Source organism: Globicephala melas, chromosome 2, assembly GCF_963455315.2.
Source record: "Globicephala melas chromosome 2, mGloMel1.2, whole genome shotgun sequence".
NCBI lineage: Eukaryota > Metazoa > Chordata > Mammalia > Artiodactyla > Delphinidae > Globicephala > Globicephala melas.
The window spans coordinates 100,980,864-101,005,998 of NC_083315.2; the positions used below are offsets into that span (position 1 = coordinate 100,980,864).

The 25,135-nt window shown below is 42.5% G+C and overlaps 1 long non-coding RNA gene across 1 annotated transcript; it reads right to left on the reverse strand.

Annotated features, from left to right (window-relative positions):
- Nucleotides 1-322: 322 nt before the first annotated feature.
- Nucleotides 323-25,135, reverse strand: LOC132596762 (uncharacterized). Its single transcript, XR_009562769.1, has 3 exons — nt 25,026-25,135; nt 7,702-7,825; nt 323-1,021 (listed from the first exon to the last, which is right to left on the reverse strand). It is a non-coding gene; the product is annotated as an uncharacterized lncRNA (long non-coding RNA).

Below are 25,135 nucleotides of genomic sequence, written 5' to 3' on the forward strand. Positions count from 1 at the left end.
ATCAAACAGCATTGCATGCTAGAGAAATTGTTCATGAAAGGACAAGTTAACTGATGCAGCAAACTTCACTGTTGTCTTATTTTAACGAACTGCCACAGCCATCCCAGCGTTCAGCAACCAGCACCCTAATCAGCTATCAACATCAAGGCAAGACCCTCCACCAGCAAGAAGATTATGACTTGCTAAAGGCTCAAATGATGGTTAGCATCTTTTAGCAATGAAGTATTTTTATTAATGTATATACATTTTTTTAGAAATAATGCTTCACACACTTAGTAGACTACAGTATAGTGTAAACATAACTCTTATGTGCACTGGGAAACAGAAAAAATTCATAGGACTGGGTTTATTGCGATGTTCACTTTATTGCAGTAATCTGGAACCAAAGCCATAATATCTTCAAGCTATGCCTGTGTACATTTTTTCTTTGTTTGCTTCATCTACTTTTAAAATTTGGTTTTAGAATAAGAGTTTGCTAAACATTTTTTCTCTTAAATATAACCAATTCAAAGCATCCATCATCTGGCCATCAGTGAGTAGGATCTTATATTCATCTCAAATAGCGACTCAAACCAATAAGCCTTTCCATGGCTTACCAAAGACATGAGTCATCTCAAAAAAGAGTATCCAGCCTTCACAAGATCCAGAAAGTTCACACCTAGCATTGGTCTAAGAAAGTTAAAGCCTTCATTGCTATACGCGGTGAAAATGGTGTCTCCAGTTTCCCAGGAAAACGTGGGATGCCTCCAGTTACAGACTCGCTGATCTGTGACACCAGGTAGGTGCTACTGGAATGGAATTTTTTTTTTGCGGTACGCGGGCCTCTCACTGTTGTGGCCTCTTCCGTTGTGGAGCACAGGTTCCGGACGCGCAGGCTCAGCGGCCATGGCTCATGGGCCCAGCCACTCCGCGGCATGTGGGATCTTCCCGGACCGGGGCACAAACCCGCGTCCCCTTCATCAGCAAGCAGACGCTCAACCACTGTGCCACCAGGGAAGCCCGGAATGGAATTTTTTGAGCACTGAAAAAGCAACAAAAATTGAGATGACAAAGGCCGCTTAGGAACTGAGACTCCTTCTGACAAATTCCCCTGAGAGCTAGCTGGTTATTAGACTGGCCACCAAGTTGCACCTGGGTAAGTGCACCCTCTGGATAGCGGAGACCAAAGTGAATATTCTCGTTGGTTACAAAGCCAAGCTATCAGGATATAGAACAAGACAAAAGGAAAAACCTCATCTTATCTTTACATAGGGGACCCACAGCAAAGTTTGCCCAAACAGATGCCATTCTGGTGAGAACCATTAACTCACCAGTCTGTGAGGCCAGCTTGAACAGCAGGCTTATAGGGTCTACGCCTGTGTTCTGCCCCATAGGTTTTCCTCCGTATGACAAATGGCAAAGACAAAGAAACACAGTCCCATCTCTGAGAGGAAAAGGAGCAATACCAGAGTCACTAAGTCCAGGAAACTAATTCTGAAAATACTTTTTCCTTCTAATTTAAATTTAGAAAGAGAGAAAAGGGACTCTCACAACTTTCCCTTCCACTGAATCCTGCCGGCAGATATCCAGGAGGCTGATGTGGTAAGAAAGCTCACCTTCTGCTAGCCTATCAGATGTCCCAGGATCTCTCAGCTGCAGCAGCCTTGGGGGAAAGAGGGGTCCAGGCAGCATCATGCTAATTATGCCAACTGTTAGGGATGTCAGGGATGGGGACATCCTTAACAGGAGGAGGAAAAAACAAATTTAATTCGTATATACAGAGGTCTCACAGAAGTGGGACCTAAGAAGTATCCAAGGCAGGTAGCTTTTATACTTTTTAGACAAAGAAACAATAAATTGCTGAGGAATTGACAGAGCAAAGAAACTTAGTCTTGGGTGCTTAATCGGCGAAGAATCTAAGCAGAGTTTGGGGTTGGGGTAGTAAATTAGTAAAGAAATAACAAGGTTAGTCTATACAACCTTCCTGGCCCAGATTTCCCAATCTCTGGTGATAAGGGTGTCTCTTTCTACCTCCTAGTACAGAGAGGGTACCTTTCACATGGGAGATTTATTTACTGCTTTCAGGGAGACAAAGGGGGAGGATCAGAGCGTCCTTTTTGCACTGGCTGTTTCTTAAGTAAATTTAATTCAAAATAATCAATATGCCACTTCAGCCTATTTTGCACCGGCCTGCCCTGAGCCCTAACAGGGTCACCTATTATGAGTCAACGACACAATTCTGGAAAAATTGTAAAGGTGGGACATGGCCATGAACCAAAGCCTCAAGAGCCTCTTGGATACCTTTAGACACTTACCTAGCTTCCACCCTTCATGGAATTTAAATATGTTTTAGTTATTGTATATCAATTTTCAGGATGAGTTGTAGCATTTCTTTGCCAAAGAGCTACAGCCTTTACAGTCACTAAAAAGCTGCTGATTTAGTGTCTTCCACCTGGGGCATCCCAACTTTTATATCAAGTGATTGAGGCACACGCTTTATGGTAGCCATTATAAAAGAACTCCCTATAGCGTTACTTCTTACTCAAAAACTGCAGGCAATTAGAGCAAACAAACAAGTAACAGAAAAACAAACAAACAAACCCTCAGAAAAACAAAGGAAAGCTGTCCTTTCCACTCACAATCCTCTGGAAATGCTGAAAGGACTAATAGCATCCTTAAATTAAAATTAGCAATATTGTTGGATGGACCTAGAGATTGTCATACTGAGTGAAATAAGTCAGACAGCAAAAGACAAATATCATATGATATCGCTTATATGTGGAATCTAAAAAAGGGTACAGGGACTTCCCTGGTGGTCCAGTGGTTAAGAATCCGCCTTCCAATGCAGGGAACGCGGGTTTGATCCATGGTCAGGGAACTAAGATCCCACATGCCACGGGGCAACTAAGCCCTAGGGCCACCCACGTGGCTCAACTAGAGAGCCTGTGTGCGTCAAACTACAGAGCCCATGCTCTCTGCAGCCTGCGTGCCTCAACTAGAGAGAAGCCCGCGCGGCGCAATGAAAGATCCCCCATGTCGCAACAAGACACGATGCAGCCAAAAAACAAAAGAGAAATACTTATTTATAAAACAGTAACAGACTTAGAAAACAAACATGGTTATCAGGGAGTAAGGTGGGTGACGGATAAATTGGAAGATCGGGATGACATATACACACTACTCTATATAAAATAGATAACTAATAAGGACCTACTGTATAACACAGGGAACCCTACTCAATATTCTGTAATGGCCTATATGGGAAAAGAATCTAAAAAAGAGTGGATATGTATAACTGATTCACTTTGCTGTACACCTGAAACTAACACAACATTGTAAATCAGCTCTACTCCAATAAAAATTTTTTTTAAATAAATAAATAAGGGGCTTCCCTGGTGGCGCAGTGGTTGGGGGTCCGCCTGCCGATGCAGGGGACACGGGTTCATGCCCCGGTCCGGGAAGATCCCACATGCCGCGGAGCGGCTGGGCCCGTGAGCCATGGCCGCTGAGTCTGCGCGTCCGGAGCCTCTGCTCTGCAACTGGAGAGGCCACAACAGTGAGAGGCCCGCGTACTGCAAAAAATAAATAAATAAATAAAATCAGCAATATTGGGAATTCCCTGGCCGTCCAGGGGTTAGGATTCAGCGCTTTCACTGAGGTGGAGTTTGTTCAATCCCTGATTGGGGAACTGAGATCCCACAAGTGGTGTGATGCAGCCAAAAAAAAAAATGAGCAATATTTTCGGAAACGCTTGAGCTCTCTTGTCACAGCTGCTCCCACCCACTATCCTATGGCTCTACAGGCCACTCTCTCAGGAATACATAGGTTATCCCCCTGTGAATTGATAACTGTAAGGCATGTGCATTTGGAATTTCACCTCCAATTCTAGACTCGTCCCGACCACACACAGACGAGACAAAATACTGCGAGGGACTCATGTGCTATACCCAGCCCTGTCACCAACAGGTTAAAGCCATCCCCGCACAACATCTTTCTAAACAATTTCTTCATCATTGTCAACCAGGGGATTTTAACTATTGGAAGAGACATCAGAGAAAACCTGTTCTTGAACCTCATTGGAAGGGACCTTATCAAAATACTGTTAACAACAAATACAGCAGTAAAACTCCAGGAAATCAATCATTGGGTTCATAGTTTACAACTGAAGAAGCAATTCAGAATTCTATGTAATTGGAAGGCTATTTCAATACAAGATCTCAAACTGAGGATTCTCAGAGATCCTTCAGAAGCTGCTGATCTTCAGAAGCAGAGAGCTAGCCTAAGACCTGTGGAACAAGCAGATGATCACAGATAGTGGACTGCTTCTATCCAAGATGTTGGACCAAAACTCCTATCCATTTCTTGTTTGTTTTTTTAATCTGCTTGCTTATAATTCTTCTTCTTCTTCTTGTCTATAGACCTCTTGGTGTCATTCACCCATAATGAACCTTTTTCTCGTTTCTTCAGAGAAACGTCAGAACATACTCATTCTAAAAAGGTAAATATGTGACGTGATGCATGTTAATTCTATGGAAGGAATTCTTTCACAATGCCTGCGTATATCAAATTGTCACGTTGTAAACTTTAAATATCTTACAATTTTATTTGTCAATTATACCTCAATGAAGTTAAAAAGAAAATATCCATTCTAACGCCATTTTTAGATTATCGCAAATCTTAATCACTGTTCCCACTGACTGCTGGATATACCAACCGTCACCAGACCCCCATGATAAAACCCTCTGGGCAATTCTGATTTCGTCAAATGAGACCGCAGGCAATCACAGCCAATGGCATTTCTACCTGTACCTGCATGGAAAATTGACTCCAAAGAAGTCAACCGATGATTTTGCTAGTGTCCCTCTCTCCCAGGGGGGAAAAAAATTTATGAAAATCTATTGTTCAGACCCTAGATAATTCTAAATTTGAACTCAGGAATCTTTGTAAGGTGATGAGCCAAATTCTTAGCACCTGAAAGAGACTAGTAGAGATCCAAACACGTAAGACCTTGGTTCCAACCTCATGTCATAAACAACTCTTTTTTCATTGGATCTCTGTCTGTCTCTCCTGGATACTACTTCCTTTGTGATCAGGATACCTGGTCTTGTTTGCCTCAGACGAACATGTCAGGAACATTAGGAATAGTATTCCAAGACTTGTCTGTAATTGACCCTAATTCCATAAATCACCAAGCCTGGAATTCCAACTTAGATATGAAGTCCAGATGAGGCCATTCTGGATTATTTAGGTGCACTGCTTGGAAGAATTACTGGCTCAATTTTTATTTGACTAATCAGAGCAGTGTTCCCATCAGTGGGAATCATACAAACTGAAAAGACTTTAAGAAACCTATTACTGGGGGGAAGGATAAATTAGGAGGTTGGCATTAACGTATACACACTACCATAAATAAAATAGATAATCAACCAGTACCTACTGCATAGCATTGGGAACTATACTCAATACTCTGTAATAACCTATATGGGAAAAGAATCTGAAAAAGAATAGATATATGCATATGCATTAACGGAATCACTTTGCTGTACACCTGAAACTAACACAGCATTGTAAACCAACTATACTTTAATATAAAATAATATAAAATAAAAATTTAAAAAAAAGAAACCTATTACTAACTCTGGCAGAAGTTGTTAATGATACCACCTCTGCCCTAGATGGAATACAGATGAGTCTCAACTCAACAGCATGAGTAGTGATGGACAATCATATTGCTTTAGATTTCTTGTTGACTAGTCACAGTTCTGCCTGTGCCAGTGCTAATACTTCTTGTTGTACTTGTCAATGAAATAGGCAAGTTTAACAGGCTATCCATTGCCTTAAAGGAGAAGCTATTTGGATGTCTAAGGTTGAGCTTCATGGCCTATGGGATTTGTTCTCTGGGCCTGGGTTGGGCAACTGCCCTTCGTGGTTGCAAAGCACCTCAGAGAGGCTATTGCTCTCGTTTTAGTGATAGTGGGCATTATGCTGGTCTGTTTCAGAGTCTTAAATGCTTCTATGCAGCCTCTCTCTCATCAGATGATCACCATGATGATACAATAGAAACGTCAAGAAGATCTTGCAATACAGTTGACTATGAAGATAACTGAACCAGTTTTGAGCAATGAAGATCTGGAATTCTAGCTTTCCTTAAGTGGGTCAACCTTTTGGAAGTGAGAGAATGAACAAGAAGAGGGACTGAGACACCAAATAGACAAATAGACAACAGCCAGACTATATATAAAGATAAACTTCTGACCCCAAATCTGCAGCAATAAATCCAGGAAGCCAACCCACTATACATAGCAAACCAGTCCAGGAAGCCAAAAAACAACCCCAATAGCAAAACAGGATGGCTGTTTGCCCAAAACAGCTGTGACTTGATTAATAACTGAAAGCTTCCCTAATTTTTGTCCCCACTTCCCCAAATTAGGACCAACTGGAGAAAGCCAGATATGCGCCTCTAGCTGTAGATTGTCCTGCTTCTAGTTAGGCCACCTCCAGCTCCATGCCAACAGCCTCCAATTAGGGCACATCTGAAAACTGCCCTTTTTTCCACCATAAATCTTTCCCACTTCCCTGCTTTTGAGTCTTTGCCAAACACAACTGATAGTGGTTGACTTCCTTCTATAGTAAACTCTGAATAAATAGACTCTTCTTGTTCCCATTTGAGTGGTTTTGTTCATTTTCACATGATCTTTAAAAGAGCAAGGAAGGGGGTATGTAGAGGGTCCTCAGGGAAGGAGGGTCCACAGGGAAGGTTCAGAAAATCTCAAGGATGTTTTGCCATTAGTCTGGCTCCAAAAGCTCAGCACAGCCCCCCAAATACACACACACACACACACACACACACACACACACACACACACACACAAATATTCCAGAGTTCCTTGTCAAACTCAGCAAGTAGCAAAGCAGAGAAAAATTAGAAGGAAAAAGTTGGAAAAGTGGAGGCAGGCAAAGAGGTGACCAGTGATTGGAAGGGGAGGGCAATGAGCAGAAAGGATGGAGGAAATACACAAAGAGACATCTGAAGCCAGTGCAGCCCCTGCACTGGCTCCGCCCTGACCCCACCCTGGTTCCCTGCAATCCAGCTGCCCACAGAGGGGAAATAGGGTCACCGCCAAGATGACATCCTTCAACTCATCTTTTTCCATCCAGAAATCCCACATGTGACTCTAAACCTAAGATGTAAGATTTTTTTTTTTAACATCTTTATTGGAGTATAATTGCTTACAGTGTCGTGTTAGTTTCTGGTGTATAACAAAGTAAATCAGCGATATGTATAGACATATTCCCATATCCCCTCCCTCTTGAGTCTCTCTCCCACCCTCCCTATCCCACCCCTCTAGGTGGTCACAAAGCGCTGAGCTGATCTCCCTGTGCTATGCGGCTGCTTCCCACTAGCTATCTATTTTACATTTGGTAGTGTATATATGTCCATGCCACTCTCTCACTTCGTCCCAACTTACCCTTCCCCCTCCCTGCGTCCTCAAGTCCATTCTCTACGTCTGTGTCTTTATTACTGTCCTGCCCCTAGTCTAAGATTCATTTTTAATGACTGATTATATGGAGAATGGAAAGGACAGTGGTGGAGGCTGAGTTAATGACCAGCACTTCTCCCACCTCTAGCTCTTCCTGTCTTGTAGAGAGCTCCATCCTGGCTGCAGGGACCTCGTCCTGACTCTCTGCATTTAGGCCACTCCCTGTCTAACAATGACTTACCACACGTCTTAGAGCAGAACCGGGCAAGAAACTGCAGGGAGGGAGGCAGAATCAGGGATCTCCATCTTCAGGTCCCTTCGTCTGGGGACTCTTCCTCTCCCATCCTTCCCTTTGGCTTCAGACACTGAAAGTGTTTGGACATAAACACTTAAGAGCTGATTCTCAAACAATCATGCCTGAGGAAGTATGCTGGGTCTGAGAATATTTGGGGGCACATGAGAGGCAGCGAGGCAACTTCGACAAAGCCGTGTTCTGTCTCCAGGTCTCAGCCTCCCTTTCTGAGCTTCCTCCCCTGCTCATCTCCTCCACACATCTGTGCAGAAGCTCCTTGCTTCTTCTCTTCTTTCATCTACCTCCTTAAGAATCCAAAATCATTTAGAACCCAGTTAAATTGAATATATACTTTAAGCCTTATTTCCAAACATAGAATAAAATTTTTATCTTCTTATCAAAGAACTTCATATGACGAGGGTGGATATAGACGCATTTTTTTGGAATAGGGGAATGCAGTACCTGACACCCCGAAATCTCACCCAAGAGACTGTGATAAGCCCGAGTGTGAAGGGGAATGGTGTGTGGAGAGGACATCCAGTTGCAGGCAAGTGAGAAACATGGGGATGGTGTCCTGAGCTCCGGAAGGTATGAATGCGACTGACATACCCAAGCCCTTAGGATCCTGAGCTTGTCCTCCTAGAGAAGGGACTGTGCAGCGTCAGGTTTCATAAGACTCTTTGCAACATCCCCCTGCTCTTCCTGTCCCCAAGCATGCCTGAGCTATCCAGGTCCCCAGCCTGCATTCTCGTGAGGGGTGGTGGGAGGACCAACTTGAATGTTCAAGGCAGGCTCCCAAGACTACATCGCATCGTGAAGATGCATCAGTGACTGGCTTGATCGGCGGCCGGGGTGGGGGTGGGGGGTGTAGGGTGGGGTGGGGGGGGTAGTGAAGGGAAGTGCGTGTTTGCCTCCTTCACAGAATGCTTGGAAATTAACCTCTGAAATCCCCTTAAATTCAAAGGCAGCCCAGGAAGGTTAGAACTATACTGCACCTGCGGGCTCCAGGCCCCAGGGAGCCTCCTTATAGACTGTGTGGCAAAGCCCACACACACCTCCCGCACTCTTTTCTCAGGTGGGGCGTCTGCCCCACTCCCAGGTTATGCAGTTTTCCTGGCTCCTTTTCAGGAGTGAGGCTCTGGACTCTGTACTGTCTGGAACCAACTCCACGGAGACAGAGGTTACTGTGGATGGCAGTAATTTGGGAGTCCCTTAGGAGTCCAACAGCGTGGCCCCTCAAGCCTGTCACAAAGCTATGCATTTATCAGCCTTAATTGAGAAACCCATCGTACAGTCTTCTCCCAATTTCCACCTCCTGCCCGTGTTGCGGATATCTCGGCTTCTCTGTGCACCGATGCCGAACAGAAATCTGCTCACGGGCAGGCGGCCCCGCAGGGCCCCTTGGCTTGATCGGAAGCTCGGGAATCCCTTTCCACGCCAGCCTCCTTCAGGAAAGCGGAGGGTCGGAGGATATCTGAGTCTAGATCGCCACCGACTCCCTGCCACAGGGCTGAGCCCGATCACACCCGGCCCGCCGACTCGGCCGCGGAACTCCGAGCCTGCGGTGGAGAACGGGGGAGAGGCTGACCTAGCAGCTGCAGAGGCTTCTTTTGCCTTGAGGACATCTCTTGCCCGCGCCGGCCTGGACTTCCACTCCGAGAAAACACTAAATATTGGAGGATCAGAAAGAGGGCATACGGAAGTCGCGACGCACCCGTCAGCACGTACGGTGAGTCTCCCGGAGTGCACTCTCTGACCTTTGACCGTCCCCGTATGGGAACTTCGGTTCCAATCTGGGGATTTCCCTACAAAGGGAAAATTCTGATGTGGAATTCTCCCTGCAAAGGGAGATTCTGACGTAAGGCGCCGCTTTGGGGCAACGGTGCAGGTCGAGTGGGACTCGGAAGTCACGTTTGGGCGGGTCTCCGCCATATGTTTCTCGTTTTCCTTTTTGAGCATCCCTTTGCTGTTTCCGTTTACGGTTTATGTTTTATGTGTGACTTCCAGCTGATGAGGTGCAGGTTTATGTTTTGACTTGAGCACGCTAACATTTAACGTCTGTTACCAACTGCTCAAGCCAAAATGGGAAGCGCTTCCTCTAAGGTTCCACCCCTACCTGGGAACGCTTAGGGAAAATTTTAAAAGACTGGTCGACCTATAGCTATGATCCAAAGACAAAAAAAAAAAAAAAAAGGCCTGAAATGGGTCTCCTACAAGTAGATCTTTATTGCCAAAGGATGGGGAAAATGGACGTGGTTCCCTAATGTTCAGGATTTTATGCCCCTTTTATTATAATCCAGCTCTAGGTGGCTCCATAATCAAAAGTCTAAGGAATCAGGGACTTCCCTGGTGGCGCAGTGGTTAAGAATCTGCCTGCCAATGCAGGGGACCCGGGCTGGTCCGGGAAGATCCCACATGCCACGGAGCAACTAAGCCCTTGCGCCAAAACTACTGAGCCTGCGCTCTAGAGCCCATGAGCCACAACTACTGAGCCTGTGAGCCACAACTACTGAAGCCTGCGTGCCTAGAGCCCGTGCTCCTCAACAAGATAAACCACCACAATGAGAAGTCTGTGCACCACAACAAAGAGTAGCCCCTGCTCGCCACAACTAGAGAAAGCCTGCGCGCATCAACAAAGACCCAACACAGCCAAATAAATAAATTAATTAATTAATTTAAAAAAGCCTAAGGAATCAGAAAGACAAACAAAAAGCCCCACAAAAACAAAAAACTCTCCTGACATTCTTTTTTTTTAATAAATTTATTTAACATCTTTACTGGAGTATAACTGCTTTACAACGTTGTGTTAGTTTCTGCTGTATAACAAAGTGAATCAGCTATATGTATACATATATCCCCATATCTCCTCCCTCTTGCGTCTCCCTCCCAACCTCCCTATCCCACCCCTCTAGGTGGACACAAAGCACCGAGCTGATCTCCCTGTGCTATGCAGCTGCTTCCCACTAGCTATTTTACATTTGGTACTGTATATATGTCAGTGTTACTCTCTCACTTCGTCCCAGCTCACCCTTCCCCCTCCCCGTGTCCTCAAGTCCATTCTCTATGTCTGCGACTTTATTCCTGTCCTGCCCCTAGGTTCATCAGAACCATTTTTTCTTTTTTTTTTTAGGTTCCATATATATGTGTTAGTATACGGTATTTGTTTTTCTCTTTCTGACTTACTTCACTCTGTATGACAGACTCTAGGTCCATCCACCTCACTACAAATAACTCAGTTTCGTTTCTTTTTATGGCTGAGTGATATTCCATTGTATATATGTGCCACATCTTCTTTATCCATTCATCTGTCAATGGACACTTAGGTTGCTTCAGTGTCCTGGCTATTGTAAATAGTGCTGCAATGAACATTGTTGTACATGACTCTTTTTGAATTACATTTTTCTCAGGGTATATGCCCAGTAGTGTGACTGCTGTGTCATATGTTAGTTCTATTTTTAGTTCTTTAAGGAACCTCCATACTGTTCTCCATAGTGGCTGTATCAATTTACATTCCCACCAACAATGCAAGAGAGTTCCCTTTTCTCCACACTCTCTCCAGCATTTATTGTTTGTAGATATTTTGATGATGGCCATTCTGAGCGGTGTGAAGTGATACCTCACTGTAGGTTTGATTTGCATTTCTCTAATAATTAGTGATGTTAAGCATCATTTCATGTGTTTGTTGGCAGTCTGTATATCTTCTTTGGAGAAATGTGTATTTAGGTCTTCTGCCCATGTTTGTATTGGGTTGTTTGTTTTTTTGATATTGAGCTGCATGAGCTGCTTGTATACTTTGGAGATTAATCCTTTGTCACTTGCTTCGTTTGCAAATATTTTCTCCCATTCTGAGGGTTGACTTTTTGTCTTCTTTATGGTTTCCTTTGCTGTGCAAAAGCTTTTAAGTTTCATTAGGTCCCATTTGTTTATTTTTGTTTTCATTTCCATTTCTCCAGGAGGTGGATCAAAAAGGATCTTGCTGTGATTTACGTCAAAGAGTGTTCTTCCTATGTTTTCCTCTAAGAGTTTTATAGTGTCTGGCCTTACCTTTAGGTCTTTAATCCATTTTGAGCTTATTTTTGTGTATGGTGTTAGGAAGTGTTCTAATTTCATTCTTTTACATGTAGCTGTCCAGTTTTCCCAGCACCACTTACTGAAGAGGCTGTCTTTTCTCCATTGTATATTGTTGCCTCCTTTATCAAAAATAAGGTGACCATATGTGCATGGGTTTATCTCTGGGCTTTCTATCCTGTTCCATTGATCTATGTTTCTGTTTTTCTGCCATTACCATACTGTCTTGATTACTTTAGATTTGTAGTATAGTCTGAAGTCAGGGAGCCTGATACCTCCAGCTCTGTTTTTCTTTCTCAAGATTGCTTTGGCTATTCGGGGTCTTTTGTGTTTCCATACAAATTGTGAAATTTTTTGTTCTAGTTCTGTGAAAAATGCCATTGGTAGTTTGATAGGGATTGTATTTAATCTGTAGATTGCTTTGGGTAGTAGAGTCATTTTCACAATGTTGATTCTTCCAATCCAGGAACATGGTATATCTCTCCGTCTGTTTGTATCATCTTTAATTTCTTTCATCAGCCTCTTATAGTTTTCTTCATGCAGGTCTTTTGTCTCCTTAGGTAGATTTATTCCTAGATATTTTATTCTTTTTGTTGCAATGTAATGGGAGTGTTTCCTTAATTTCTCTTTCAGATTTTTCATCATTAGTGTATAGGAATGCAAGAGATTTCTGTGCATTAATTTTGTATCCTAAAAAAAATTGTATCCTGCTACTCTACCAAATTTATTGATTAGCTCTAGTAGTTTTCTGGTGGCATTCTTAGGATTTTCTATGTATATTCTAATGTCATCTGCAAACAGTGACAGTTTTACTTCTTTTCTTTTTTTTTCAGTACGTGGGCCTCTCACTGTTGTGGCGTCTCCTGTTGCAGAGCACAGGCTCCGGACGCACAGGCTCAGCGGCCATGGCTCATGGGCCCAGCCGCTCCGCGGCATGTGGGACCTTCCCGGACCAGGGCACGAACCCATGTCCCCTGCATCGGCAGGCGGACTCACAACCACTGCGCCACCAGGGAAGCCCTACTTCTTCTTTTCTGATTTGGATTCCTTTAATTTTTTTTCTTCTTTGATTGCTGTGGCTAAAACTTCCAGAACTATGTTGAATAATAGTGGTAAGAGTGGGCAACCTTCCCTTGTTCCTTACCTTAGAGGAAATGGTTTCAGTTTTTCACCATTGAGAACAATGTGGGCTGTGGATTTGTCATATATGGCCTTTATTATGTTGAGGTAAGTTTCCTCTATGCCTACTTTCTGGAGAGTTTTTATCATAAATCAGTGTTGAATTTTGTCAAGAGCTTTTTCTGCATCTATTGAGATTATCACATGGTTTTTATCCTTCAGTTTATTAATATGGTGTATCACATTGATTGATTTGCATATATTGAAAAAACCTTGCATTCCTGGGATAAACCCCACTTGATCACAGTGTATGATCCTTTTAATGTTCTGTTGGATTGTGTTTGCTAGTATTTTGTGGAGGATTTTGGATCTATGTTCATCAGTGATATTGGCTTGTAGTTTTCTTTTTGTGTGACATCTTTGTCTGGTTTTGGTATCAGGGTGATGGTGGCCTCATAGAATGAGTTTGGGAGTGTTCCTCCCTCTGCTATATTTTGGAAGCATTTGAGAAGGATAGGTGTTAGCTGTTCTCTAAATGTTTGATAGAATTCACCTGTGAAACCATCTGCTCCTGGGCTTTTGTTTGTTGGAAGATTTTTAATCACAGTTTCAATTTCAGTGCTTGTGATTGGTCTGTTTATATTTTCTATTTCTTCCTGGTTCAGTCTCCAAAGATTGTGCTTTTCTAAGAATTTGTCCATTTCTTCCAGGTTGTCCATTTTATTGGCATATAGTTGCTTGTAGTAATCTCTCATGATCCTTTGTATTTCTGCAGTGTCAGTTGTTACTTCTCCTTTTTCATTTCTAATTCTGTTGATTTGAGTCTTCTCCCTTTTTTGCTTGATGAGTCTGGCTAATGGTTTATCAATTTTGTTTATCTTCTCAAAGAACCAGCTTTTAGTTTTATTGATCTTTGCTATGGTTTCCATCATTTCTTTTTCATTTATTTCTGATCTGATCTTTATGATTTCTTTCCTTCTGCTAACTTTGGGTTTTGTTCTTCTTTCTCTAATTGCTTTAGGTGTAAGGTTAGGTTGTTTATCTGAGATGTTTCTTATTTCTTGAGGTAGGATTGTATTGTTGTAAACTTCCCTCTTAGAACTGCTTTTGCTGCATCCCATAGGTTTTGCATTGTTGTGTTTTCATTGTCATTTGTTTACAGGTATTTTTTTATTTCCTCTTTGATTTCTTCAGTGACCTCTTGGTTATTTAGTAGTGTATTGTTTAGCCTCCATGTGCTTGTATTTTTTCCAGTTTTTTTTCCTAAAATTGATATCTAGTCTCATAATGTTCTCGTCGGAAAAGATACTTGATACGATCTCAGTTTTCTTAAATTTACCAAGGCTTGATTTGTGACCCAAGATATGATCGATCCTGGAGTATGTTCCATAGGAACTTGAGAAGAAAGTGTACCTGTTGTTCTTGGATGGAAGGTCCTATAGATATCAATTAAGTCCATCTTGTCTAATGTGTCATTTAAAGCTTGTGTTTCCTTATTTATTTTCATTTTTGATGATCTGTCCATTGGTGAAAGTGGGGTGTTAAAGTCACCTACTATTACTGTGTTACTGTCAATTTCTCTTTTATGGCTGTTAGCATTGCTTTATGTATTGTGGTGCTCCTACGTTGGGTGCATAAATATTTACAATTGTTATAACTTCTTTTTGGATTGATCCCTTGATCATTATGTAGTGTCCTTCTTTGTCTCTTGTAATGGTCTTTATTTTATTTATTTATTTATATATATTTTGTGGTACGCGGGCCTCTCACTTCTGCGGCCTCTCCCGTTGCAGAGCACAGGCTCAGGACTCGCAGGCTCAGCAGCCATGGCTCACAGGCCCAGCCACTCCGCAGCACGTGGGATCTTCCCAGACCGGGGCATGAACCCGTGTCCCCTGCATCGGCAGGCGGACCCTCAACCACTGCACCACCAGGGAAGTCCATGGTCTTTATTTTAAAGTCTATTTTGTCTGATGTGAGAATTGCTACTCCAGCTTTCTTTTGATTTCCATTTGCATGGAATGTCTTTTTCCATCCCCTCACTTCCAGTCTGTATGTGTCCCTAGGTCTGAAGTGGGTCTCTTGTAGACAGCATGTATATGGGTCTTGTTTTTGTATCCATTCAGCCAGTCTATGTCTTTTGGTTGGAGCATTTAACCCATTTACATTTAAGGTAATTATCAATATGTATGTTCCTATTACCATTTTCTTAATTGCTCTGGGTTTGTTTTTGTAGGTTTTCCTTCTCTTGTGTTTCCTGCCTAGAGAAGTTCCTTTAGCATTTGTTGTAAAGCTGGTTTGGTGGAGCTGAATTCTCTTAACTTTTGCTTGTCTGTAAAGGTTTTAATTTTTCCATCGAATCTGAATGAGATTGTTGTAGGTTTTAGGTTTTTCCCTTTCATCACTTTAAATATGTCCTGCCACTCCCTTCTGGCTTGTAGAGTTTCTGCTGAACGATCAGCTGTTAACCTTATGGGGATTCCCTTGTATGTTATTTGTTGCTTTTCCCTTGCTGCTTTTAATATGTTTTCTTTGTATTTAATTTTTGATAGTTTGATTAATATGTGTCTTGGCTTGTTTCTCCTTGGATTTATACTGTATGGGACTCTCTGCACTTCCTGGACTTGATTGGCTATTTCCTTTCCCATGTTAGGTAAGTTTTCGACTATAATCTCTTCAAATATTTTCTCAGACCCTTTTCTTTTCTCTTCTTCTTCTGGGACACATATAATTTGAATGTTGGTGTGTTTAATGTTGTCCCAGAGGTCTTCGAGACTGTCCTCAATTATTTTCATTTTTTTTTTTTATTCTGCTATTATATCTTCCAGGTCACTTATCCATTCTTCTGCCTCAGTTATTCTGCTATTGATTCCTTCTATAGAATTTTTTATTTCATTTATTGTGTTGTTCATCATTGTTTGTCTGCTCTTTAGTTCTTCTAGGTCCTTGTTAAACATTTTTGTATTTTCTCCATTCTATGTCCAAGATTTTGGATCATCTTTATTATCATTACTCTGAATTCTTTTTCAGGTAGACTGCCTACTTCCTCCTCACTTGTTTGGTCTGGTGGGTTTTTACATTGCTCCTTCATCTGCTGTATATCTCTCTGTCTTCTCATTTTGCTTATCTTACTGTGCTTGGGGTCTCCTTTTTGCAGGCTTCAGGTTCATAGTTCCCATTGTTTTTGGTGTCTGCCCCCAGTGGGTGAGGTTGGTTCAGTGGCTTGTGTATGCTTCCTGGTGGAGGGGACCTGGTGTCTGTGTTCTGGTGGCTGGAGCTAGATCTTGTCTTTCTGGTGGGCAGGGTCACATCCGGTGGTGTGTTTTGGGGTATCTGTGAACTTAGTATGATTTTGGGCAGCCTCTCTGCTGATGGATGGGGTTGTGTTCCTGTCTTGCTAGTTGTTTGGCATGGGGCGTCCAGCACTGGAACTTGCTGGCCTTTGGGTGGAGCTGGATCTCAGTGTTGAGATGGAGATCTCTGGGAGAGCTCTCGCAGACTGAGATTACGTGGGGCTGGGAGGTCTCTGGTGGACCAATGTCCTGAACTCCACGCTCCCACCTCAGAGGCTCAGGCCTGACACCAGGCTGGAGCACCAAGACCCTGTCAGCCACACAGAATTATCAAGATATTGGACACTGGCAAGTGAAACCACAAGAGAAGAGGCCCACGCTATGCCTGGTCCTACTGAGCAATTTTCAGACTTCAGCTCATTCTGGCAACAGGGCGACTGTGTCGGTGAACCGAGGCAGGATGGGGTCTGTGAGGTGGGCAGCGCTCAGCTGGTGTGCGGTCTGAGGGGCCTGGTCGAAGCCCTTGGGGAAGGCCGCCAGCGGCCGGACTCTCGCCTCCTGCGGCTGTGGTCTCTTTGGGGTCTCCCTCCTGGTGTCAAGTCGCTCTCACTCCTGCTTTGGCAGCCGTGCCTTTACCCTGAGCTTCTTCGTGAGGCTAGCGCTCCCTGAGGTGATGCGCGAAAAGTGTGGGCCTTGCTGAAGCACGAGAAATTGGGGCCTCTCCTGACATTCTAAATGATCCTCTTCTATCTCCTCCCAGCTCTTAGAGTTGGGGGGTGGTGGTGCTGGACCGAGCTAACCCCACCCCTGCAAGTTCCCTTACTCTTTCAGATTCTTCTGATCAAACTAAGACCCCACCTCCCCAGAGAGACAGTCCCTGCTGGGACAACATTTTATCAGCCAGTCTGCCCCTGTTATCAGAGCCAATTTGAGCACTACCTGGTTTAAATTTTAGCTATGAAACCATGACCACAAAAAGAGAAAGATGATTTTTAACAGTATGGCCACAATATTCTTTAGACTCTGGAGAAATTTGGTTAAAATAAAACTTTTCTTAAAATTGCAAAACCAGTTCTTTTTGCATGTGCAGTTAGAAAAAGCTTGCTTGTTAAAATACTTTTCTTCAAAATTCTGACCCTGAGAGAGAAAAATATGCCTAGGACAAAGCTTGAAGTTAACTCTTATCATGTCCTTGAGCTACAGACACAGTCCACTTTGCCTGAGACTTCAGCCTTGGGTTAATTAGTAGAATTTCAAGCCAAGAGAGAAAAAAAGAAAAAAGAGGAAAAGAGACATTTAAATCCCAAGTAGAGACTATGAGATGTCTGTCTGTCTGGATATATGTGTATGTCTCAGTATGTGTTTTTGTCTTTGGATAATATTGTTGAGGTTAATTTGTAAATGAACTCTATTTAATTGGCTTAAATGAAAAGTAAGCACTTACAATCAAACGATTCTAAATGCAAGAAAAATTAAATAAATTTCAGGTTCATGTGGACTGGGAAATATTCAGTACTAAATTAATACTTGGTATTAATGTTTAAGTTTGTTGATCTAATTAATATAGACATGTCTTTAGAGCCATCAACATTAAGTATAATGCTTTTATTGTGCCTAGGTTTAATATAAACGAAATAAGATCTTATTATACCTGTTACAAATTTGTCAGCAATGAAAATAACTCGATATGAAGAAACTTTTAAGAAAAAAAAATTGCAAGTGAGATAAGAGTTTTGGGTGAACTTTAGGAATAATTATGTTTTAGGAATATTTGCTTAAGAATGATCTCTCCAAATATTCGACAACTTGAAAAGTTAGACTGTGCTAAATTAAGTTAAAGGATGGAAGTTTATTAAATAACTAGGCCATTTCCAAATAAAATAAGGTACTGAAACATTAATTACTGAACATTGGCTTCCTTTTACAGAGAAACAAAAGGTTTAGAACTATTAAAAAATGTGTTGGTGACACACTGAGATATTTTCTATAAGAAAGCATGTTCTTCAAAAATTATTATTTGGATGTATGTTTACCAATCTACAGAGTGCTGATATAAAGGACAGTTCATGGTTGCTTAAGGAAAGTAGGACGTGTGTTTTTAGTAAAGAAGGTATGAGGAATGGAAATGCATTTTATTAAGAGAAAAGGAAGTAAGTCTGACTTAACAGGTGGCAGTTTCTGAATGGGAAAATAAAGTGATGGATACAGAAAGTGATAAAAAAGGTTTGTGGAAAGTGGACCCTGAGAAATGAGTTTTATACATGGTACAAGTTTCCTTAAGATGTTGAACTGCCTTGGATGACAGATTTTAAGCTTCTTTACCTTTTAAGTGATCAGTTCGATATTTGCCTTTAAAATCTTTTATTGTTACTTTGGCTAAGGGAATAACTATTATTTCACAGAGACATATGATCTTATCTGACTGAGTGTTCTAAACTCTTTTGATTTTTTTGATAAAACTTCCCAAATCAAAACTGTAATGAAGTTTCTCTGACCTCTAGCTAACTTTGGGGTGCTTCAAAGGGCCCCTGAAATATCCCAAAGAGAGATATTACACTAATTAAGTTCATTTCATATGTTAAAAGTACGTGGGAAATATTGTCAAACGTGTAACAAATCTTCTTAGGTTATATTATATGGTGATTGTTACTAATATAGATATTCTAGAAATTGTATAGAGTTTCAAAAAAATTCTATGTCCTGGTAAAATGTTATCAGTCATAATTCTAGTTATTATCTTAAGTGTCATATGTTACAACAGTAACCAAGTTACCTTGTTAATTACATTGTAATCAGATTTTAAACTTCCTTAAATCTTTTGTCGTTATAGATATGGTTTCACTCTGATGCCTTTGCAAAAATGCTTCCTCTTCAAGAAGTTTTATAAAAAGGACTTTTAGATAAATACAAGTTTTTGACTTTCAGACCATAATGCTAAACTGGATATAAAGAAGCTCTTCTCGGGACTTCCCTGGTGGCGCAGTGGTTAAGAATCTGCTCTGCCAAGGCAGGGGACATGGGTTCGAGCCCTGGTCTGGGGAGATCCCACAACTAAACCTGTGCACCACGGCTACTGAGCCTGTGCTGTAGAGCCTGTGAGCCACACTACTGAGCCCACATACTACAACTACTGAAGCCCGTGTGCTTTGAGCCTGTGCTCCGAAACAAGAGAAGCAACCACATTGAGAAGCCCGTGCACCACAATGAAGACTAGCCCCTGCTTGTTGCAACTAGAGAAAGCCTGCAAGCAACGATGAAGACCCAACACAGCCCCAACGCAGCCAATAAATAAATAAATAAATTTATTAAAAAAAGAAAAAAGAAGCTCTTCTCCTCAAGCTACTTATGGTTTACAACAATTTGGTAATTTACACCTATGGGTAAAATTAAAACATTTATCTTTTCTCTCTATCTGCTTGCTCCAGAGACTGGAAACTCTTGGGTCCCCAGAAGCTTTAACAGATAAATTAGGAAGGCTACCTCAGTAACAGGTACAGAAATCTCAAGGTATTTTCGGGAACTTGAAAAGGGAGGAATTCACCTAGATCTGGTATGTGAAATCTGTGACAAGCCCTTGGTGTGACTTTCCTGAGAGGTCTTTTAAAAGTTCAGTCTGAGGGCTTCCCTGGTGGCGCAGTGGTTGAGAGTCCGCCTGCCGATGCAGGGGACACGGATTCGTGCCCTGGTCCGGGAAGATCCCACATGCCGCGGAGCGGCTGGGCCCATGAGCCTTGGCCGCTGAGCCTGCGCGTCCGGAGCCTGTGCTCCGCAGCGGGAGAGGCCACAACAGTGAAAGGCCCGCGTACAGCAACAACAACAACAAAAAAAGTTCAGTCTGAGACTCCTTAAAAAAGTTTCAGCAAGCAAAAAGCCTATATAATCAATTATAGTTATATAAATTATCAGGGCAAGTTTATTGAGACCAGATTGAAATTTGGTTCTCTCTCTCTGTTAAGAGAACAAAGTTTTCTTGGAATGCTGCTTTAATAACAGACTATGTATATTTCCTTGCCTTTAAGTGATTTTCATTTGCTTTTAAAATCTTTTGTTACTTTGGTAAAGTATTATTTCACAAAGATCTATAAAGATTATTGCACACATAGATCAAGTTCATTCTGCTTCTACAAAAATTAACCCCTCATTGTCAGACTTTTGCCATCTTGATGTCCTTAAAACATAACAACAGTCTACTCCTAAATCAGGGAATTGAAAATGGGTGAACAATCGCTGTCAATCAGACAGCGTTATGGGAAATCCAAGACAGCTGCTTGGCTTTTTCCGGTTCCCTGACAAACCTCATTTTTTATTTGATGGGATAAAGCCTTCCCTGGCTGCAGGGTTAATGCCCTCACAATAAAGAAAAAAAATTATGTTTTACTGAATATTAAATTCTAGTTTTGTTAATTAAGGTCTGTGTTTACCAAGACTCACTTCCCAGATAGTTCCTTGCTATTATCTTATATTGCTAAAAAGTTTAATTGAATTATTAAAGGACGCTCTAAGTTTGTTTCTAAAGCTTATCTCAGTAATCTGTCTTTGGATGGAGATCAGATGCCCCACGACCTACAAACAGGGGATTATACATACTGGAAAAGACATAATTTAAAGGACTATCTCCAAACTGGATGGAAGGACCCTTATCAGGTATTCTTAACTGGCTCATACACAGTAAAATTAATGAGAATTAACTCTTGGATTAATTTCCACTCACAAAGGGCCCCTGCACTGGACTGGCCTATAGAGAGGACAGCTGACCTCAAAAGCACCTTAAAACAATGCTCAAACAGAAGAGAAACTACATTCACACCAAGATGAGAAAAAGACAACATCAGAAATAGCTTACCCAAGATCCTGGACCTGACTCATATTCTCATTTAGAATGTTTTCTTGACCTCTTGGACCTTTGCATATGAATCAGATGTTTTTCTATCATAGGCACGATCCTATGCTAGTTTTAAAAATCAGTCCAGTCGTTGGGTTTGTGGCCAATTACCTATGTCTAGTACTTCTGGGTTACCTGAGTGGATTTCTCCAGTCCAAGGCTCTAATTGGTTGACTCTTAGGAAATTTATCTTAAAAGGAAAATTATAGTCATGTTCAGGCCACTATTGGTATTACTAAATGAGATCCCCTCACCTGACCGATTAATAATACCTGCTCTGACCCTGACCATAAATATGAATTTTCCTCTATTACTCAAAGTTCAATCAGAGCAACAAGCAAAATTTCAGCCAAGGAATAAAACCTCCCACAATTATGGGATGGATTTATGTAATTAACACCAGTCTATGGGAATTTAACATGAAAGGTTCCTCTATGCTGGGAACAATTAAATCATACTAATCAGTCTAGTAACACTAGGAAACTGGGCTAAGCATCTTATGGACAGTGCCAATATATAGTTTCCCTGAAGAATAGGGACTGGTACAGAACAGACTAAGTCAGATGACCTGGGATATACTGGGCTACACCTAATGGAAGATCTTGGCTTATTTCTTACTTACGATTTTATTAATACTGACAGCTATGCTATTTGTATTTTGCCTATTTCAAAAAAATGATTGTTTCTTACATTACCAAATGTGTGACTGAACCTCTGATAAAATGATGATATATAGTTCCACATGAGATCAATGATTGCAATAGTCTAACTCTAGGTGTGAGAAGCGGCAACACGAGAGAATATTGTCCTGGACCATACAAGATTAGGAAGACAGGTGGTCCAGAGACTTCTGGATACTAGTAAAGGCCTAGTCCAGCAACAGCACATGGAGTAGCTTATCAGCAAAATCTTTGCCAGACCTGGGAATGAGCATTCCTAGCTCCGTGGGACAAAATGGTCGTGAAATGCCCCAAACCATGGTTGAAATTATGACCATAAAGGGGCCCTGCTGACTGAAAACTGACACTTGCCATCTACTTCTACAAGGATTAAACCATGAGCTGCTGTAGCTATTGACTTTCAACACCCCCTACAAGGAGTTCAGGGTGGAGATCTTAAATGCCGCACTCTGTGCTCTGGGAAAAACTGACAGGACAGGCCTTCAAATAGTTAAATACTTTCAGGAGAAGATTTTATGAGCCCCAATTCTTGCATCTTCTCATACCTAGAGAAACACTAACATCATTAACAGTGACACTGTGGTGTGATTTTAGGCAAGTCTTTTTATTGCTAAGAACTTGAGTTTTCTGAGCTGTGTTAGATTTGGGATGCCACCAGCCATTCTCAAAACAATGTCTGCTGGCAGCTGGTACCTGCAACCTTACTTCTTAAAGGTCTCCTCTTGTAACTATTACACTTTTAGATGATAACATTGCTTTAGATCATATGTTAACAAAAAGAGAAAACACATATGTAGTGACCAACAGCTCCTGTTATCTATATGTTAATACCACATCAAAGGTTAAAACCTACTTTGATGAAACTAGATAACCAGCTACCTGGCTACAAGTCTCCCCAAAGCGCCAGGCCTAGACTGAGTTTCAGGCTTATTCTCCTAAAAGGAAATGAGATCTGTTTTTTCTATTAACATTTAGGTTGTCACTCCTCCAAATACTTCTAACAGAGTCTGTTACACCTACATCAATCACACTGGGCTAATAGAAGAGGACATAAAATTATATATATGACCAAATGGCTCGATTCCTTTAGACAGGGTAACCCAAGCACTGACTCTGTCTGGACCAGGATCAACTACTACCAAACGCAACATGGCTCTTAATCCTGCTTGGGCTCCCGGCTACAATAATTCTTTTTTTTCCGGTATGCGGGCCTCTCACTGTTGTGGCCTCTCCCGTTGCGGAGCACAGGCTCTGGACGCGCAGGCTCAGCGGCCATGGCTCATGGGCCCAGCCGCTCCGCGGCATGTGGGATCTTCCCGGACCGGGGCACGAACCCGTGTCCCCTGCATCGGCAGGCGGACTCTCAACCACTGCACCACCAGGGAAGCCCTACAATAATTCTTTTAATAATCTTTGGCCTCTGTTTTTTTAAACTACTTGTTAAATTCTGTCTCTACCGGATTACAATAGGTTCACATCAAGACAATGATGATGCAAAGATTCCAGCCATTTCTCAGAACGGATCCTGCCAAAACAACAGAAGTCACCCACCCTGGGGCCCTTAATAAGACAGGATGAGAGCTCCATGACCCCAACTAGGTTGGGTCTACGAGCCCCTTGCCAGCCTGAAGAAGCTATAGAGGACACACCGTCATCCCTCATCCTCCCAACAAAGACTTCTTGGGGTTCATGTCTCTTGTGGGCCGGGGTGGGTGGGATTTAAAATAGGAGATAGATGGGCCCCTGGGCCGGACAGCTGGTATTTGTCAAGTGGAGCAAAACTGAAGTTTTGTCCTCAGCCAGACAAGAACGACACCTGTTTCCCTTCCTCCCTTGATATGGAGGGAATGACTAGCAGTGGGGAATTAGTTTGCAGCAAAAATAGAAATGAAGTTTTCCCTCTCCTGAGAACAAGGAAAACAAAGGGAGCAGGCTAGAGAAGAAACATAAACTGGCCTGAAAGAGTTAATCACTCCTAGGTTTTTTTTTTTGTTTTGTTTTTTAACTGTTACTAATCTGTAGTGTCTGTAACTAGATTTGTACTTCACAAAGCTAACCTATTACTCTTCAACACTATGTGAATTACATCCTGCACTCCCTTGTAGCAAATCACCCTTTGTATCATTTGCATTTCAGAAGAAAAAGTCGCAGGCCAATAACCCAGAGACAAAAGGACCCAATTACCAGGCTGCCTGATGCCAGCTGTGACTGTTTTGAGATAATGCAGGAAGAAGAAGAATGTAAGACCTTCACTATTTTGATCCTTATCATATACCCTGCGGGTCCCACATATAAGATCCTCTCTGATTCCCGAAGGAGGGGGGGGCACTGGTCTTGAGGCGCTAGCCTGCTGTGTCTTCCCTTCTGCCTGGCAGAAGAATAAAGCCATCTCTCTCTTCCTCCAAAATCTCTGTCTCCGTATTTCTGTTCGGCATCGGTGCACAGAGAAGCCGAGATCTCGGCAACACCCACACCACAACACTTCACCTCACGTGACAAATCAACTACAAAAGGGCAAAAAGCAGTTCAAGGCTGTGCAGGTTCCTGTTGATTATCCCCATTTTATAACACTTTCCATTTCTCCTTCTGTCCATCCCACCCACATACACCCAACGGCACACACTGGGAAAGAAAGGGGCTCCAACATCTGAGCACAGGCTGACCTTTCCCAGAGGGTGGCTCTGACCTGCGTGTGAGCCCGCCACGTGCAGTCGTCTGGACTCCAGAACACACAGAGACAGGCCCCAGTCTCCCACCTCCACCTCCCAGCCTTCCCACACTATCACAGTGTTCCTCAGCCCCAAGGACAGAGCGCCTTCTCCACATGCCCTTTCCCACCCTGATTACCAGCCCTGGGTCTTCTTAAATGGAGGCCAGATATTGCCCAGGGTGTCTGAGGAAAGACAGAGACTTGGGTGTCTGGGGTTCCTGATTGGAGAAGACCTAATTACCTAATGACCCTTCAGCCTGGGTTGGTCAGTGGTCTCTTGGTTTGAACCATTTTAGGAGAGTCCCCGCACCCCCTGCTTCCCTTCTAGAGCAAGCCCCAGTGCCCTCATCCCTCACATAAGGGATAGCCCACTTGTGCCAGCTCTTCTGATGGCTTATCACTGTGGCGTTAATTGTTGACCAGGGCTCTTGTGTGAAAGAAAACAGCTGAAAAGAGAGGAGGGCAGGGCACCCGAGGGATGTGGGAACCTCAAAACCGCAGCCTCCACCAGAGCTACATACCTTTTCTTCTCCTGAGAAGAGCTAAGCAACGAAATCAAGGACTATGTTTAAGATCCAAGTGCTGAGAATTCTCTCCAACAGAAGCAGCCTCTAGAGTTGTAACATAAACC